Here is an 18230-nt window from a genome sequence, read left to right as displayed (position 1 = left end):
CAAAATATTAAATGTTCACAGTGAATGGCGTTGTCTACAACATTTACAAAGCCTCACATACAGATATGTGTGTATGAGTATGTGTAAGCGTTTACATATATATATATATATATATATATATATATATATATATATATATATGTGTGTGTGTGTGTGTGTGTGTGTGTATATCTATATATATATATATATATATATATATATATATATATATATATATATATATAAAAAAATATATATATACATATGCATGTATGTGTTATATATGTATGTATATGTTTACATTGAAACAGCTTGTAGCTGAAGAATGTCACTGCTCATAGCCTACCTGTTGTTTTAAAACATAATACATTTATGTTTTAATTCGTTAACTTGTGATACTGGCATTGTAGACTTTAATTCCTGTTCAGGGCAGTGTTGCTTTAAGAACTCTTGCTTTCTATAAATGGAGAAACCCAAAGAGCACTGTGTGGTTAAGTAACTTCCTCTCATTCACACAATTTGTAAGGGAAGACTAAGAGAAACCAACCCAGAAATACAGAAAGAAGTCCTTTAACTACATGTTGCATTAACCTTCTGAGCCAAACTGCTGAATCATGCATATTTTTCTTCTTTTATTCTTACCACAAACAATCATGTATGCTGAACATATTTTTGGCCACAATCATAGTGTTTTACAGCAAGAGCTATAGTCATTTTGTACTACTGTCTATGACTCCTTAGACACAGTAGCAGCAAACAGTAGTACTTCATGTTATTTACCCTGCTTTACTATATACCAGTGTTCAGTCTGACCTAAGAGCAGTACTACACTTGAAATGTGAAGCTATGTTCAAAATAATAAGGCAACAGTTTCCATGTGCAGGCTCAATGCTCTCGTTGAATAGTCTTTATCAAAGAGTTGATAACATTGCTAAGTCTGTGTCTCTGCTTCCTCTAAAATGTTGTATTCTGTAAGTCACTGTAGTTTGGGCATCGGATTATCCAGTTGCAAACAATACTATTATTCTAGAGATAAAATGGATCTTGTTTTCACAGTTTAAATGGTTAAATAAAACAGGGTCATGAAATATTACTGCAAAACTATTTTTTTTATGAAAAGTCAAGCCTCTTTTGGAAATATTCATCTACAAATGCTTTCCCCTCATTATTTCCGAATACCAGAATTTTTACTTTCCAAATATCCACTATTGTTTATCCTCTCATGGAAAAATTAATGCAAAGCATGTCATTCAGTTTTGTAAATTATGGGAAAATGGAATTTTTGTTAGCTATTTTCCAATCCCAAGTCTACTTTTGATGTCACAAATGAAGAGCAATGTGATACTTACACCATAGAGCTATAATTATACTCTGTAGATAGTTTCTGTCGGCTCTCAAGAGAATAACTGCCCTTGTCACTGATTTTTGGTTTCTGTTCAGTGCTCAGTGGCTGAAATGTTTTGCGTGCAGTAACTATATGTTCTGCCTTCTTATCAGTTTCTGCTGCTCCAATATTTACACTGTGCATTTGTTATGTTCTCTGATTGCCCTTGTATACAAAGTACAAAATCTGTTTACAAGGTTATCTAGGTAGGTTTAAATGGGTGCTCATAGTGCAGTTTTACACCCATGATTGACAGTTCATATCAGAAATACCTTTATGTATGAAAGTATACATTGAAAGCTTAGATGCAATGTGTAGTCTCAGTTATTTGAACTCATTATGTCCCCTGAAAATGTTTTTTATTTTTTTTTGTGTTTAGATATTTTGTCTGAATGATAATTAGACACCTCAATTCATAGATCACAGGGGAGTATATGTCATACGATGCTTCCAAATGAGAATTGTTTGCTTTCTGTTCCTGTAGTCCTTATGAATGATCAATGCCTGTGTATATGTGTAGGAGATCACATCCAACTGAAACCCCTTTGGACTGCAGATTAGCCCATAGGTTTTAACCTGCTAAGAGGCCAATGTGGAGCACAGACCATAGCAATGTGTGACAAACAGTCAAAACGTGGAACACCCTATTTTTCCACTGCGCGAATAGCATACCTTGACCATGGCCATGGCCTTTCAATCAAAATATACGCGCGGACACACACACACACATACACACGCACACACATGCACACACATGCACACACACACACACACATACACACACACACACACACGCGTGCACACACACACACACACACACACACACACACACACACACACACACACACACACACACACACGCATTCACCCTAGGTATACCTCTCAGCTGCCCAAAATTTTTCGGAATGCCCAGATTTTTGTGTCATATTTTTGGTCTGTCCCTCATAAAATATGTAGTTTTCTGGCAAATCACAGAGGAATGATATAATAAGGTAATGACAGAAATTTGAGTTTCATACATCAAATCCTTCAGAACATGTATGGTAACACAAAGCGAGCCTGTTATTCTAGCAACTTTCTAAATTTATGAGCAATGTTTAAAACTGGCTCCTTTTTTTGGGCCTTTATCCCCCCATTAATTAAGGCTATGTCCAGATTTCTTGTGCTAAAAGGTTGAGAGTTATGATACTCACACACACACACACACACACACACACACACACACACACACACACACACACACACATATATTCACCCCTGTTATACCTCTCAAGTGCTCAGAATTTTGCAGAATGGCCAAATTTTTGCCTCATATTTTTGGTCTGTTCCTCATAAAATATGTAGCTTTCTGGCAAATTCCAGAGGAATGAAATAAGATAATGACAGAAATTTGAGTTTCAGAATCATATCCTTCAGATCATGTATGGTAACACAAAACCTGTTATTCTAGCAACTTGCTAAGTTTATAAGAGCAATATCTAAAAATTATCCCTATTTTTGTGATTTGGCTATTGGCTTTGTCCAGATTTCTTACTCTAGGAGGTTAAGAGGTTTACATTTAAAGGAGGAAAAAAAATAAAACAGAAGTAAAACAGTATCAATGTAAATTACTGCAATGCCAGCAGATAAAATGATTCCTTTTAACTGCTGGTATGACAGTTATTTATTTTGATATTGTTTTGCCTCTATTTTATTTTTTCTCCCTCTCTTTAAATGTGATTTTTCACAACCATTCCTACATGAATGGTTACGTATTTGGGAACTGTCATTGGCTCCCATCCTCAGGAAGAGTTATTTGATTGGTTCACATACTGCAATGGTGATTGGCTGTAATTGCAGTATATAAGCCAATCAAAAACTCTGTAGCATAGCCATTGCTGTTCAATGCGGAACAGCAGAGTAGCTATTTGATTAGTTTGTATACCGCTATGCCAATTCACAGTAATTGTGGTACACAAACCAAAGAAAAGCCGTGTAGCAGAGCCAAAGTTGTTCAATGCGTAACAGCGGAACACGGGGTTCGCTGATGGTCGAACGTGGAGCATTCCACAGAATCCGGAGCACTTAGCTGCTCAGGATTACCATTTCTGTGAAAATTGAAACTCAAATATATATATAGCTGATAAAAGTTGGTGCTGCATTACTGTAGAGTACAATGCCATACTAACTAATTCACCTTTCAATTACCTAAAATCAGTCAGGTAAGTCATTGCAAGAAAACTGTATCCAAAATCTGAAATTAAATAAGATCAAACAACCTTATTATAATCATACCTAAATTTATGAGCAATGTTTAAAACTGGCTCCTTTTTTTGGGCCTTTATCCCCCCATTAATTAAGGCTATGTCCAGATTTCTTGTGCTAAAAGGTTGAGAGTTATGATACTCACACACACACAGATACAGTTTTCTTGCAATGACTTACCTGACTGATTTTAGGTAATTGAAAGGTGAATTAGTTAGTATGGCATTGTACTCTACAGTAATGCAGCACCAACTTTTATCAGCTATATATATATTTGATCGACTTTTTCGAAACAGTCACTAAGGCCATTGATGAGGGTAAGGCAGTTCACACAGCCTACCTTGACCTAGCAAAAGCATTCGACACAATACCCCACTTGGGCATCATAGAAAAGCTCACCAGCTTAGATGTAAACTCATATGTCACAAGATGGGTTGCAAACTGGCTCAAGGACAGAACACACAGGGTTAGAGTTGCTGGTGCCATGTCAGACTCTAAGCCGGTCACGAGCGGTGTCCCACAGGGCTCAGTCCTGGGCCCCCTCTTGTTCGGCATTTATTTTTCTGAAGTGCAGGCAAACATAGGGGATTGTGGCTGACAAAATTTGCAGATGACTGCAAACTGGGCACCATAATTGACACTCCATCAGACACAGACATCCTCCAGAAAGGTCTCATAGAAATGGATAACTGGTGCCAGAGCCATGGCCTTAAGCTAAATGCCAAAAAATGTATAGTCATACCCTTTGGGAAAAACAAGGTAACCCCTAATTACCACATAGGTGGTAATCCATTAAACATGGAAGAAGTTATCAGGGACCTGGGGACCCAAGTTGACAGTAACCTCTCTTTTGACACTCACATTGCCAAAGTGGTTAGGAAGACCTTCTACATTGCCCACCTGATCATGAAGGGATTCACATCCAGATCAGGAGAGGTCATTGTACCCCTGTACTCTTCACTTATCAGACCAATGATTGAGTACAAAATCCCCATTCAGAATGTACCTTACCCGACACCTGCAGCAGTTGGAAAGACCCCAAAAGTTCCTCACCAAAAGGATAAAAAAGGATAAAGGGGCTCAAACATATGTCATACGATGCCCGACTGAAGAAACTCCAGCTCTATTCAGTTGCATACCATCTGCTCAGAGGTGATCTGTGCCTGACATACAAGGCCATGTCCAACCCGGAATTAATGGACATGCTCCACCTCAAAAAATCCAAATCCACCAGAGCCACGAGAGCAAGAGACTTAAACCTCAACATGGATATAAATAGGACGTGCTGGAGGGACAGATTCATCACCCAGAGACTCCCTACACTATGGAACAGAATCCCAGTCCATGTGAGGCAGAGCCCCTCACTGACTCTGTTCAAGAGAAATCTTGACGAGTGGATGGGAGATCGTAGGTTTACCCCGGGAATCATCTCTGTATCACTGCTGGACAGAGGCACAGCAAACTAATAGGTATAGTATTCTCATCCTAAGGGGTGGTGAAAGCCACACACACTCTGGCTAGGCTTATAAATGCCCTAGGGCAGATAGCCTGGTATGAACCTATCAACCTAATAACTGGTTATCATATGTTCAAGGGGAAGTACTAGGCTACTGAGGGTCATATTAAGCCTAGCCAATTTCTTTTTTTGTGCTTGAATGAACATATCCCATTTGGTTAGGGATTGGGTTTACCTATCCCATGGTCTATAATTATATATTAACCCTAATGAGAATAACAGGGATCATACTATAAATAATTTGAGTGGACCCATATATTGGATAAAGCAGGTAGGAGCTGCCTCTGTCCATTAGTAGAACAGGGGACAGCCCGAGGTAAATTCTCTGTTTCTTCCTGTCCATGGATCCAAGTTGTCTGTGAATATGGACAGAGATGAACTTTGTTTTATGTGAATGCAAAATATGTTCCAGAGCAGCAGAATCCTCTGCAAGATATACCTGTCCCTCCAAACCATTCTGTTAATGCTGCAGAAGAGGTTTTGATGCTTAGACTGAGTATTTCTGATGCCATTTGATTTGCTGATGTGCAGTAATTCCATCAGTATTGGGTCAGAGGATGACTTGTATGCCACACACAAGTCACCTCTTAGTAGTCTATAGGATACTGAGTATAGTGATAGGGCTTTGAGTCAGTCCATGTAGGACATGTTGTTTAGGCTTTCTATCCTTTTAGTAAAGTAGCTCTGTGGGCATTCCAGTTGTTGCATGTGTTTGGACAAATACATGCCAAAGGGGGAATTATATTCAATGATTGGCTTACTGAGAGCTGATTAAATCAAAATATTAACATCAAGGTTTATGTAAACACTTAAACGTGTTGCTTAATTATTGTATGGATCATGTGATTTTCTTATATACCATTTCTCAGATTAATCTTTTAGAGTCATCTGCTAGGGATGAAAAATATGGGTCAGATAAAGGGAAAATATTTTAAAACTGGCATGACATTTCTTGACGTTCACTTATACTGAAACAAATCAGTGCTAAAAGTACTAAACATTATTTTCTCAAACAATTTACACAACAAAAATGTCAGAGTAGTAACAGTAGAACTTCACAGAGTGATTTCTCAAAATCCAAGTGTACATAGCCTAGGAAAATCCTCCAGAAATTAAAATACATATGTGCATTATTAGTAAAGGTATGTAAGACTGATGGACAATGGTAGTCTTTCCCAGGAACTCTGTATCAAGGCTGAAATAATTCTGTGGACCACATTGCTAACCATCAGATGTCCCAGATATTGACTTCTTTGGATAATGTCCGTTAGTCAGCACAATCACATCATCTAGTGCCAAATTTTACACTATCAAGTAGCTCGGCCTGATATGGCACACAATCAGTGATTAATCTAGAGGATACTGTGTACCACAGTTGATGCCCTAAGCAGTAAGTCTTTTCAGCTCTTTCATGACAGGCACAACCAAGGGTCTGTGCTGCTGCATCAACTCTGTTCTTAGGACAATTAAAGGTGGAAACACTCTGTATGTTTTTGGTAGGTTGGAGTAACCCCAAAGAAACACAGAAACATACTGGCTGTGATAAAAGGAGATACTGCCAGCACAGCTAGCTGGAATTTTGTAAATAATTATACATCCTTGGTGAATATCAAAATGATTTATACAAGATGCTTGTGTTACAAATTTATTAGAACTGTATGTCATCTGTATATCAAACTGCTTGTACAGATGTGTGTGTTGAAAAGGTATTTGAAAAGTGCTATGTTTGAATGGTAACCACAGTGTGCCCTACTGGAAGAGAACAGCAATGCACGTGCACTATTGTAACTGTGTGAATGTATATATTTTAACAGTAGAAAATGGAATACAGGGGGTTAAACTCAGTTCAGCAAACTTTAGAAAAATATCTGAAATTAAATAACTTCATAGGCTATGCAATTACAAGGTTATCTCTCAAGATTTCAATGCAGCTAGAGACACAAAGTTTGTACTAGGAAACTTTCTGTATCGTCCTTGGAGTGAACTAATTGCTACTTTTGAAGCATGAAGGAATGCATTTGTTTTATGATTTCCAACATCTGCCAAAGATCTGAGCAAAAACCCTTGTCTGTATATTTTTACAGGTAGATGCTAAATGCTGCCAGCTTCTAGCAATGGGGGTTTTGACCTGGGAACTAGAAGTCAGATGACCAGAAATTATGTCATTCTGCAAGTTATCTCAGCAGTAATAGTTTGTATATTAATTTGAGAAGTCTCTTACTGAAACAGAGCATTCTGCATTCAGTCTTGCACCTGACAACAAGAACCATTCATGTCATCTGCCTTGCTCTAAGCAAGTTATTAGGGTATAGTAACTCTCTTAGATACAGTTAGGAATACAGCGAAGCTTAATTTAGATTTTGTTGTTTTTTTTTATTTGTGTGAACCTGTCCTGCAATGTTGTTTTAAATATTTCCTATGATTCTGAACCCTGATGTCACTGTGAATATATATTTAGTATTATCTTGTTCTTTTATTATTTATTATTACATATATTTAAACCTTTCATCATAGCTGATCTGTGCAGAGATATTTAAGTTTTGAGAGTGCTTGCATATTTATTTGGTGACACTGTGTGGGCCACTCCTAATAGCCTTGCTCTTGGTCAAACTACCATTTGTATTAATATTAATATTACACAGTAAGATTGGACACACTTTGTTAAAGTAGCTTATAAGGAGTGACTGATGTCAGTGAAAACTACCTTATAGTCTGGGCAGAAGAGGGCATAGATAGTAAACCTGTGCCAGCCTTTCCCACGTGTGTTATGTAAATCAAACTTCAAAGAGTGTGTGTGTCAGCTACTTGAGCAGGGACACGAAACACTGGCTGGACAGAGAGGTTGCTTGGTCACACAGCTGAAATCTCAATTCTATAGCTGTGCCAGTGTAGAGTCTTACTGGGGATCTGGAGAAAGAGGAAGAAACCAGCCCCAGACTGACTGTGGTATCTGTGTCCTCTTAAGGGAAATTGCACTTGATGCAGAGAGCTGCATCTGAAAATAGTATGTGTACCTGTCATCCTGTCAGTGAATGTTCCCCACTGTTGCCAGTGGTGAGGATTAAGGCTCCCTGATTACTGGTCCAGAGGAGGGTCATCACACTGGTATTGGCCTAATCATGGGAATAACATAAAAATTCCATACTGGCATTGGTCTAATCATGACTGAACCTTGTACCTTGTGCATGGAAGGTGAAGACCTTAACTATTATGGTAACTTTATTCTGACACTCTCTGTCTAGTAGTACAGAGTTGTGCTACTAAGCAACCTTAGTACTCTCTCTCTATCTCACTGTTTATATGGGTGCTCTGCAGAATGCTGAGTGTGTGTTTGGTCAACATCTGCTTCACTGACTGCTCTTTGTTTTATAAGCAGATGGTCGACATGTGTACAAGACTGCACATTTCTTGGGGTAGGGGAATATGCCCTTTCCCTGACATTACTTGATCTCTGAGTTAGCGTCTATAATTATCAGAGGGTGGGAGGTGCAGGGGGGGAGGGTCCCTGCAAAAAAATAATGTTTTTGGCTTTTATTTTTAATATTGCATGTGCCAAGGTTCTTTATCAGAGCATGCATCTTAACATCTCAACCTTTTGCAGTTGACATTAAGAAGGTCACTGTATACGTTACTTGCTGACCGTGAATATAGCCACAGATGTGTGTGTATGTGTGTGTGTGTGTGTGTGTGTGTGTGTGTGTGTGTGTGTGTGTGTGTGTGTGTGTGTGTGTGTGTGTGTGTGTGTGTGTGTGTGTGTGTGTGTGTGTGTGTGTGTATATATATATATATATATATATATATGTGTGTGTGTGTGTGTGTGTGTGTGTGTGTGTGTGTGTGTGTGTGTGTTGTGTAAATACATACACACTACGCACACGTCTTATATACAGATGGCTAAATGTTTCTATCACTTTTTTAACATAATTCAATGTTTAGAACTGTAAGTAGTGTAATTATTATATGTATATATACATACATATGTGTGTGTGTGTGTGTGTGTGTGTGTCTGTGTGTGTGTATGTGAGGGGGTTGTATGTGTGAGTGTTTATGAGAGTCTGGGTCTACCTGGGAGGTTGCACTTGGGGGGTACTGAGGGAATAGGATAGGTGTATGTGAGTGAGTGAGTGAGTGAGTGAGTGAGTGAGTGGTGAGTGAGTGTGGGTTTTAGGTGAGTGTGTCCATGAGTTCAACTGAGTGGGGAGGAGGCTGTGTGTGTGTGTGTGTGTGTGTGTGTGTGTGTGTGTGTGTGTGTGTGTGTGTGTGTGTGTGTGTGTGTGTGTGTATGTACTGAATGTGTGTGTGTGTGTGTGTGTGTGTGTGTGTGTGTGTGTGTGTGTGTGTGTGTGTGTGTGTGTGTGTATATGCTCAGAGGGGGTTGGGATCTGTTATACCTTAACACTCCTCTAGACTAACAAGCAAATCCTACAACAATGGGTTGGGAGAACATTAGCCACCATAGCTTTTTATCATTGTGCCTTAATGGCACTTAAAGATAATGAGTGTCAGGATTTGTCTTGTCTTAAAGGCACTTGGCAAAGATGTGGGTTGGGGGAAACACTAGAAATCAGGGTAACTCTTTAACAACATGCCTTAAGGGCTCTTACAAAATAAAAAAAACACAAATGATGTGTGTCGGGGAGTAAACTAGACACCTGGAATACTAGTGTACCTTAAAGGCGCTATAATGGATTCAAACCCTGCATATTCATTAGACACCATGAATAACTTGGGAATAACAGATAAAACATGAAAAAAATAAATTACAAAGTGGGTGAGAAAGGCTTCAAACCCTGTACCCTTGACATAGAAAACAACAGCATTAGCCCATTCCTAATAAATTGGCATAGCAAGGGTTTGATTTAATAATATAATAAGAATCGTGGGCATTATTTAAGGTTAGCAACAGTTTGTAAGTTGCGAGGGTGAGGGACAGGGCATGTATATAGCTATTCAGAGACATGCAAACTGCCTGAGAATGAGGTATTTCATCACTGCGGCTAATTTGTCTGATTTTCAAATGTACACTTTGCAGAAACAGGCCCTTCTCACAGCAGCCCTTACCACAAGCTCTGGGATTCTTACTAAATTCTTGGAGAGTGTAACGAATAAGATATCTTATGGGTGGCTTACTACTGTGGCCATGAAGTAAATTTTAATTTGTCTTTTAATTGTGTCAGACAAGTTTTCACCATTTTAGTACCACAGAGAACATTATGTTCAGATTTTTGTTTTCAGGTAATGTCATTTCCTATTTTTTACTCTTTTTTGACTTAAAATGATTATGTTTCCAAAGATCTGGATTTATGAGGGCAGAGTTGGTTTTTTTTTTTTTTTTTTTTTTTTTTTTTTTAGGATGTTTGTGTGTCTGTGCATTTTGTGTGCGCAGTGTATGATTTTTTGTTTTTGTTTTGTTTATGCAGCTTTTCTCCCTCCCTCTCTCTCTCTCTCTTGCTCTCTCTCTCTCTCTTTTAAGTGTTTTCTTAAATGATGATGTGGATAAAGTGCTGATAAATGCTCCATCTTAAATACATGTCTTTATTACATCCTTTATCAGTGTCCACTGTTTGATTATAAAATGATGAACTTACATTTAGTCATCTTGTCAAAAAGAATGTGTTAAATGGGGTTTGCTTGCAGAGTGATTTGTCCAAAAGACACTTGTGCAGTGGGGGAGGGTGATAATGTGGTTAGTGTTAGTGAAGGGTTAAGGATTAGTTGTATGCAGGGCATGGACAGGAAGTCAGGTAAGGATTATTGTAAGACTGGGTATAGTTAGATCTCTTTTGGTATGGTTTCAGAACAGCCTTCCCTCATATCCCTTGTTGTTGAAAGGGGTGGTTGGTTAATTGGTAGTGTGACAGTTTGATTAAGGTGGAGGTAGAGGGATTCAGCTTGATAGTATTCAGAAGAGTGCAGTCATATGCTGCTTATATCAATTTTTAACTGAATGAGCTGTGGGATTTAATGCTGCTTGTATTCATTGGTGGGTAAGGAGAGCAGTTTCCTCTCTGCTGATTTAATGTTTTATGATTATTTCATGCATTGTTTGAATGTTTATGTTCATGGTTACTGTGTGGTTTGTGTATTAATTGCTTATAATTATAAAATGGTCACAATTTCATATTTTGGTATTATTGATGTTTTAAGGATTTTTGGACAAATTAATTTTGAAAAAAAAGATAATTGTTTACATAAACAAACAAAACTAAATGTTGAAAAACAGTTAAAGGTATTTTGAATATATTTTATCAGGGGCTGCACCTCCCTTAAGTACTACATTCCTGCTTACTACATATAACCAAATATTAAAACATATGACAGTCTTGTTTGTTCTTAAGACATCTGTACTATACAAGATGAAATCACTCAACTGTCAAAGAAAATGTTTTAGTGTTAGTACATTATTGCCATATTGTTTGTTTTTTGTTTATTAGTTTGTATGTCAGGTTGGAGTGATTATATGCTTTGTGCTATTTTCCTGGGGTTTTTTGTATAAATATTCTTGTCACATATCTCCAAGGTAGTGCAACCTTAGAGTTTTCATATCCAGTTTAAGCTTCTACAATGGGAACTGTACATGAAGAGGAGCAAAGCATATATGCAAAAACAAGTTTTTAGAATTTTTAATTAATAAACGTGCATACATATAGTAATTTATATTTAAATATGTTTTTTCCCTCTTTGCTCTTTAATTCTGCTTTTGTTGCTTTGCAAAACTGTAAATTTCTGTTTCTACTAATATAAAAATGTAACTTTAGTTTTTTGCTGCGTACAATTTGTACTTTTATAACCACTGTTTTTGGCAAACAATAGTGAACAGCTCGAAGGGGAGATCAGCATTGTTTTGCTGTGAAACAGAGACTGTTAATGGGTCATATTTACTTATCTTTGTTCATTGGTAAAGTCCTTAGCTTTTCTAGGAAATAACGTTAATGATCTACTGCATATCTCCTAAAAAGAATGCATGATATAAACAGGGAAGTATGACAGCTGTACAAAAATGATTATGTTTCTTCACAGTAGAACTCTACTTTACTTTATTTTTATTTATTTATTTTATTTATTTTATTTTACATTTGTTGACTGGGCTAGTCTAACTGGATATATGTCCATTTTCAGTAGAGGCCCGAGGAGAAAAGCTCTGAGACAAACAAGTTTATACATACACAGAGTCCATAAAAACAGAGGAACAATACAAACAAATTACATAAGTATAGCAACAGCTTAGCAAAAACTTTTAAAAATCAGTTTAAGGTTACACATAGAAGACAGATTGTTATATTACAGTTGTGTTAAAAAAATAACAAGAAAAAACATTTACTGTACATGAGTTTCATCAGGACCGCAAAGCAGTCAAAAAGCAGTCAGACAACTAAAAATCAGTCAGGATTAGAGCAGGGGCAGAGTCATTGGTTTTTAATGAGGATTTTCAATTGTTTCTTGAAAAGGCTGGTGGAAGTCAGGGATGTTATTTCTCTTGGAAGTTTGTTCCAAGTATTGCCAACAGCATTTGAGAACAGGCAGTCACTGGCTTTGTTGTTGGATTTTATGGTGGCTACTTGTAGCTTTTTTGTGGATCTTAGGGTTGGTAAATTTTTTATAGGAGTTAAAGAGGTTACAGAGTATGGGGGTATTTGTAGGATGATGTATGATCTTGTGGATAAAAATTAGTTGCTGGAAACGTATTTGGTTGTGAACTTCCAGCCATCCTAGACATTTAAGATTATGGCAATGGTGGGTACGAAAGGGGGCACCAGTGGCAAATCTGGCTATGTTGTTGTAAGAGGTTGCTAGTTTATTTAGGTTGCTTTTGGATAAGTTAGTATAGATAGGGGAGGTGTATAGAAGGGTTGAAATGAGGTGGATCTGAGTAATGGAAATCTTAGCTGAGGCTGTGAGAAAGGGCTTGATTTTATAAAGGAATCCAAGTTTTCTATTAACTGATTTAATAGTTGCATTTATGTGTGTGTTAAAGTTGAGATTGTTGTCAATAGTTACACCAAGGAGTTTGGTGGTGATGTCGGAAGCAATTTCTGAGCCATTATTTGATGTAATTATGAGATTTATAGGGGAGGATTTCTGTGTAGGAGTAAAAAGTAATAATTTAGTTTTTTTTGGGTTAAGGGGAGACATCTTTGATGGAACCAATTTTCTACTTGGGTAAAGACTGTTTGTGTATTGGATTGTAGTTCTGCTTGGGAAGATGCGGCACGTATCAGAGTTGAATCGTCGGCATATTGTATGCACGTAGCTTGGGGAAGGGAAGTTTTCAGATCATTAATGAAAATAGTAAAAAGGAGTGGTCCAAGAATTGATCCTTGTGGAACTCCAAGGGTGAATGGTAGCTGAGAGGATAGTTTATTGTCCCACAGGACTGTTTGTTTTCTGTTATCCAGATAGAATTAGAACCATTGTACTAATTTAGAATCAAGAGAAAGTGATTTAAGTATCCCTGTCAATAGTTGGTGGTTAACCATATCAAAGGCCTTTGAGAGGTCTATGAAGAGGGCAGAAAATAGCTGGTTAGTATTCCTATTTTTATTAATACAGTCTGTAAAGGATAGAACAGCAGTTGTAGTACTATGGTAAGGTCTGAAACCATGTTGGCAGTCCACTATTAGCTCATTTTGGAGGAGATGATGCAGTAGCTGACGGTGTATACATCTCTCCATAATTTTAGCTAGAGGAGAGAGAAGAGACAGAAGTTGGATAAGTCATTGGAGGTACCACTCTTATGCAAAGGGATAATATGTGAGACTTTCCAGATGGATGGGACATAGGATTCCAAAATGGTTCTGTTTATTAAGATAGAAATGGGGTAGGCAAGTACACCATCTGCAACTTGCAGGTATTCAGCTGGGAGGAGGTCAGCTGATGGTGTACATGGTTTAAGTTTGAGAAGAAGGGAGTGTATGAGAGATGTTGGAACAGGCTGGAGGTTAAGTGTCTGGGGCAAGTTGGGTAGTGAGGGGAGTTTGGAGGTGGTAGCAGGTGGTAAGGTATTAGCTAGTGATTGAACTGTTTCAGAGAAAAATTTATTAAAGGTGTCAGCAATTTGGTTAGGAGAAGTTTGAGTTAGGTTTGAAGGGGTGGGTGTTTTGGACTGTCCTGGGTGGAGTAGTTTATTAATTCCTGACCAAAACTTTTGTGGGTTTTGCTGTTGGGTCTGTTGGAGTTTGAGGTAGTAGTTCTTTTTGTCAAGGAAAATAGATTTTTTGTAGTATTACGAAGTTTTCTAAAGTTAAGGTGGTCAATTGGGTTTTGTTTTTTCTCCATTTGGACCAGAGTTTATTTCTTAGTCTAATGTTCAGCCTGTTGTCTTTGGAGAGCCAAGGAGCTGGTTTGTTCTTAATTCTAACAGTGCAGGTGGGAGCATGGTGGTCTAGGATTAGCAAAAATTTTTTGTAAAAGAAAGAAACTGCATCATCAAGAGGTAGGTATTTTAGGGGTGACCAATTGCAGGCTTTGAGCTCAGCTTGGAAGTTATATGGGTTGACGTATATCTTGTTTCTGGTTGATTGGGAAAGTGGGTCTTTTGCATAGTAATGAAAGTAGGAGAATGGTCACTTAGGCCATCTGGGAGTATACCTGTTTTATAGGCATGGGGGTTTCTATTAACTAGTATCCAATCTAATATGGTTTGTTTCTTGCTCGGTTTGTGGGTTCTGGTAAAGAAGGTAATGGTTTGCTGGAAGCCAAAGAGGTTTATATGAGTAGTTGGATTGGAAATGGTACATCCATTCCAATCAATATTGAAATCACCAAGGAGTATGGTTTCTTGTGGTAGGGACGTGGAAAGCCAGTTACGGGTATTTTCAAGAGTACCGATGTTATTACCTGGGGGGATATATGAGCAAATAATGTATATAGATTTTTTTGTATTAATTTGGAGCTTGGAGGTTAGAATTTCAGCATTATTAGATGGTGGTGGTGGATGGGTATCTAGTGCTGTAACCTTCAATTCAGATTTGAAAAGAATTGCTACCCCCCACCCTTTTTATTTAGACGGTCATGTCTGAGAATGTTATAGCCTGGTGGGACAATATCATTGTCTTTAGTTGTGGATTTAAGCCAAGTTTCAGTAAGGCATAATATGTCAAAGGAATAGGTGTCTAATAGGGCATGTAGCTGGGTTATTTTATTATTTACACTGCGCATATTGAGGTGACCTATAAATAGAGAGTCTGGGCTTTCTGGGAGTGAGAGAGGAGTAGAAATATTTGCTGAAGAAGTGTTAAGGGTGGTAAAGTTAGGACCCGGGTTTGGGTGGAAGTCACCGTGTAATAGTAAACAATTGTGAGGGTTAAATGATAGTTTGATAAGTTTACAGAGAGAAGGGTCAGCTTTTCTGAATTGGTGATATTTAATATGGGATCATTTATGAAACTGTGGAGGAAGGTAGGATGAAGATGTTATGTTACTGTGAGTTAGAGAGGTTATAGAAGTGAGGGGGCTTGTCTGTCTTAGGGGGTGTTGAAATTTAGCAAAGGTTAGGGATTCATAATAAGTTAGATGATGAGATATCAATAGAAAGGTTATCCCTGTGGATAGGAGAAGGATGTAAAGATGTGTTGACCAGCACTGGGTATAGATAGTGAGGGGTGTAGGGAAGAGGAGGTTAAGATACTTGGCTGATTTGAAAAACAGTTATTTGATTGGGAGAGAGAGGGACAGTTATCTGTTGAACAGATTGAGTTAAAAAAAAGGTGCCAAAAACTTGTAAACTGATAAGAGCAATGTAGGTGGTTCATTGGTTGTCTAGTGTTAGGGATGTGTCTAGGGAAGTATAAGATCAGGTGTACTGGGGGTAGATGGGATTTGGGGGTAGGGTAGGGGAGTGGAGTGAGCCTGCAGGGTGAACGGAGCTGGTAGACCCAAAGAAAGAAAGTCGGCAGCACAGATAGTGTTAAAAAAAACTATCTGTAAGGTAAAGGTAAGTACAGAGGGTGAATCTGGCTTGGTTAGAGGTATGCTTAGGGGACTGTGTTGGGGGATAGGATAAAGTCAGAGGTAGGTAGTACTAATTAGCAAGCAGTTTGAGAAAAAAGAGGGTGAGAAAAGGAACTAGCGAGATGATTATGGTGAGAGAATTTGGAGAGGAGAGGTAATAGGTGGGTAAAGACTGCTATCTAGTGGCCAAAATATGTGGGGAGAGGAAATTACTCTAGGGGTTGGAAAGGTAAAGGAAAGGATGAGATGGGATGAAGTAGATATAGGGGGTTTGGCTGCAGGCTTCACAGGCCGGAGTCCTAGTAAATGTTAGAGTAACGTTACAGTCAAATTACATGAGAATTAGTTCCATATAACATACTTTCTTGAAATTCCTTTCCTGTCACTTCAGGGAGACTTTCCTGTTTGGGAAGTAAGTCAGTCTGGGAGAAAAATAGATATTGTGATTGTTCTTAGTTGTCCTGGAGGGCAAGGCCAGTAGGCAGAACAGAGTAGGTAGAGAGGCAGAATAAAACTGAAGGAAAAAAAAATAGTGAGGGTAGATAATTGTAATTAAAACACAGGTATAAGCAAACAGAGGTTAACAGTTCAATCAGCTATTTAGGAGAATTCACATAAAACTGATAAGGCAAGCAGAGAGTCTAGATATAAACAATATATACTTCAGTTATCATACTCTATACAAGTAGTCCTTAAAAACACTTTACATTATGCATAGCCATAGTAACAGATGCTATTAAAGATACAAAGTTTATCGACTAGCTAAGTATCACAGAAAAAAAATTCCTAGCTTTACACACCATTATATACCCACAAATTCAGCTAACTGTACAGTAATAGCATTCGCACAACAGTTGGGTAGGGGAAAAGGCAGAAATAAGTACTCTAAACTGGGGTAGAGGGGGATTGTTCGGTCTCTATGAGCAAGGTGATTGGTGCACAATCTTCCAGAGAGGAGTAGAATACTAAAATGCCGTTTGTGCATCTGGGAAGCAGAATAGTACAACCTAGTTAGCCACAGTATGGCTGGGACCGAGTTAACATTGCAAGATAAAATTACACAGAGATAGACGCTTCTAGGGGTAAAAAATAGGTGCTACCTTATAAGCAGCAACGTGGGAGTATTTGGGCTGCAGAAAAAAAATACTGCTGATTGCATAAATATAGGGACAAAAATCGCTTGTTTTATGCCGAGAACGGCTGGGAAGCGTAACTACAACAGAAAGGGAATGTCCATAGATGTAGGAGCTTAGCCTGGAGCTGTACTAGTGTTAGGTTTTAAAAAAATAAAAATTATCTACTAAAGACAAAAATCGCTTATTTTATGCCAAAAACGGCTGGTGAGCATGACTACAACACACAAGGGTATGTTCGTAGATGTAGGAGGTTAGCCTGGAGCTGTACTAGTGTTAGGTTTTAAAAATAAAAATTATCTACTAAAGACAAAAATTGCTTGTTTTATGCCAAAAATGGCTGGTGAGTGTAATTACAACACACAAGGGTATATTTGTAGATGTAGGAGCTTAGCCTGGAGCTGTACTAGTGTTATGTTTTAAACAAATAAAAATAATCTACTAAAGGGTAAAAAATGAGCCTTAAGGGGACTGGCACAGTTACTAATTAGATCGGCTACCATGAGGAAGTGGTTAGCATCTTGGAAAACGACACCACTTAGTTGTTTGAAAGCCCTGTAGCCTGATAAAACCTTAACGCTATGGCAATTGAGCTAAGAGCTTAGAGTATATTTGCGGGCAGTGGTACAATGTCGAGGAGGATTATAAGGCAATCATATCACCATTTCAATAATTACCTCGTCTAGCAATGGCAGTAGTACCTGTCAGTAGTTTAAGCAGTTTAATAATACAGTCAGGGAGGTACATATACTATAAAAACAACTCTTAGCACACACAGTTATTCCCAGGTGGTACAGTGTCAAGGAGGATTACAAGGGAATCGTATCACCTTTTCAATGAATACCTCATCTAGCAACAACAGCAGTACCAAGCACAGTACACATATAGGTAGTAAAAAAATAAACACGCAAGTTCAGCTAACAAATGTCTTTAGCAATTATAAGAATAAACATGCTAGTATGCAGTTTAAAAATACACTTGGGAGGTACATATAGTATAAAAACAACTCTTAACGCACACAGTT

The sequence above is a fragment of the Protopterus annectens genome, chromosome 10.part0, assembly GCF_019279795.1.
Source record: "Protopterus annectens isolate FY-2018-M chromosome 10.part0, PAN1.0, whole genome shotgun sequence".
NCBI lineage: Eukaryota > Metazoa > Chordata > Ceratodontiformes > Protopteridae > Protopterus > Protopterus annectens.
The sequence above is the reverse complement of the archived record's forward strand: the minus strand, read 5'-3'. Positions refer to the sequence as shown.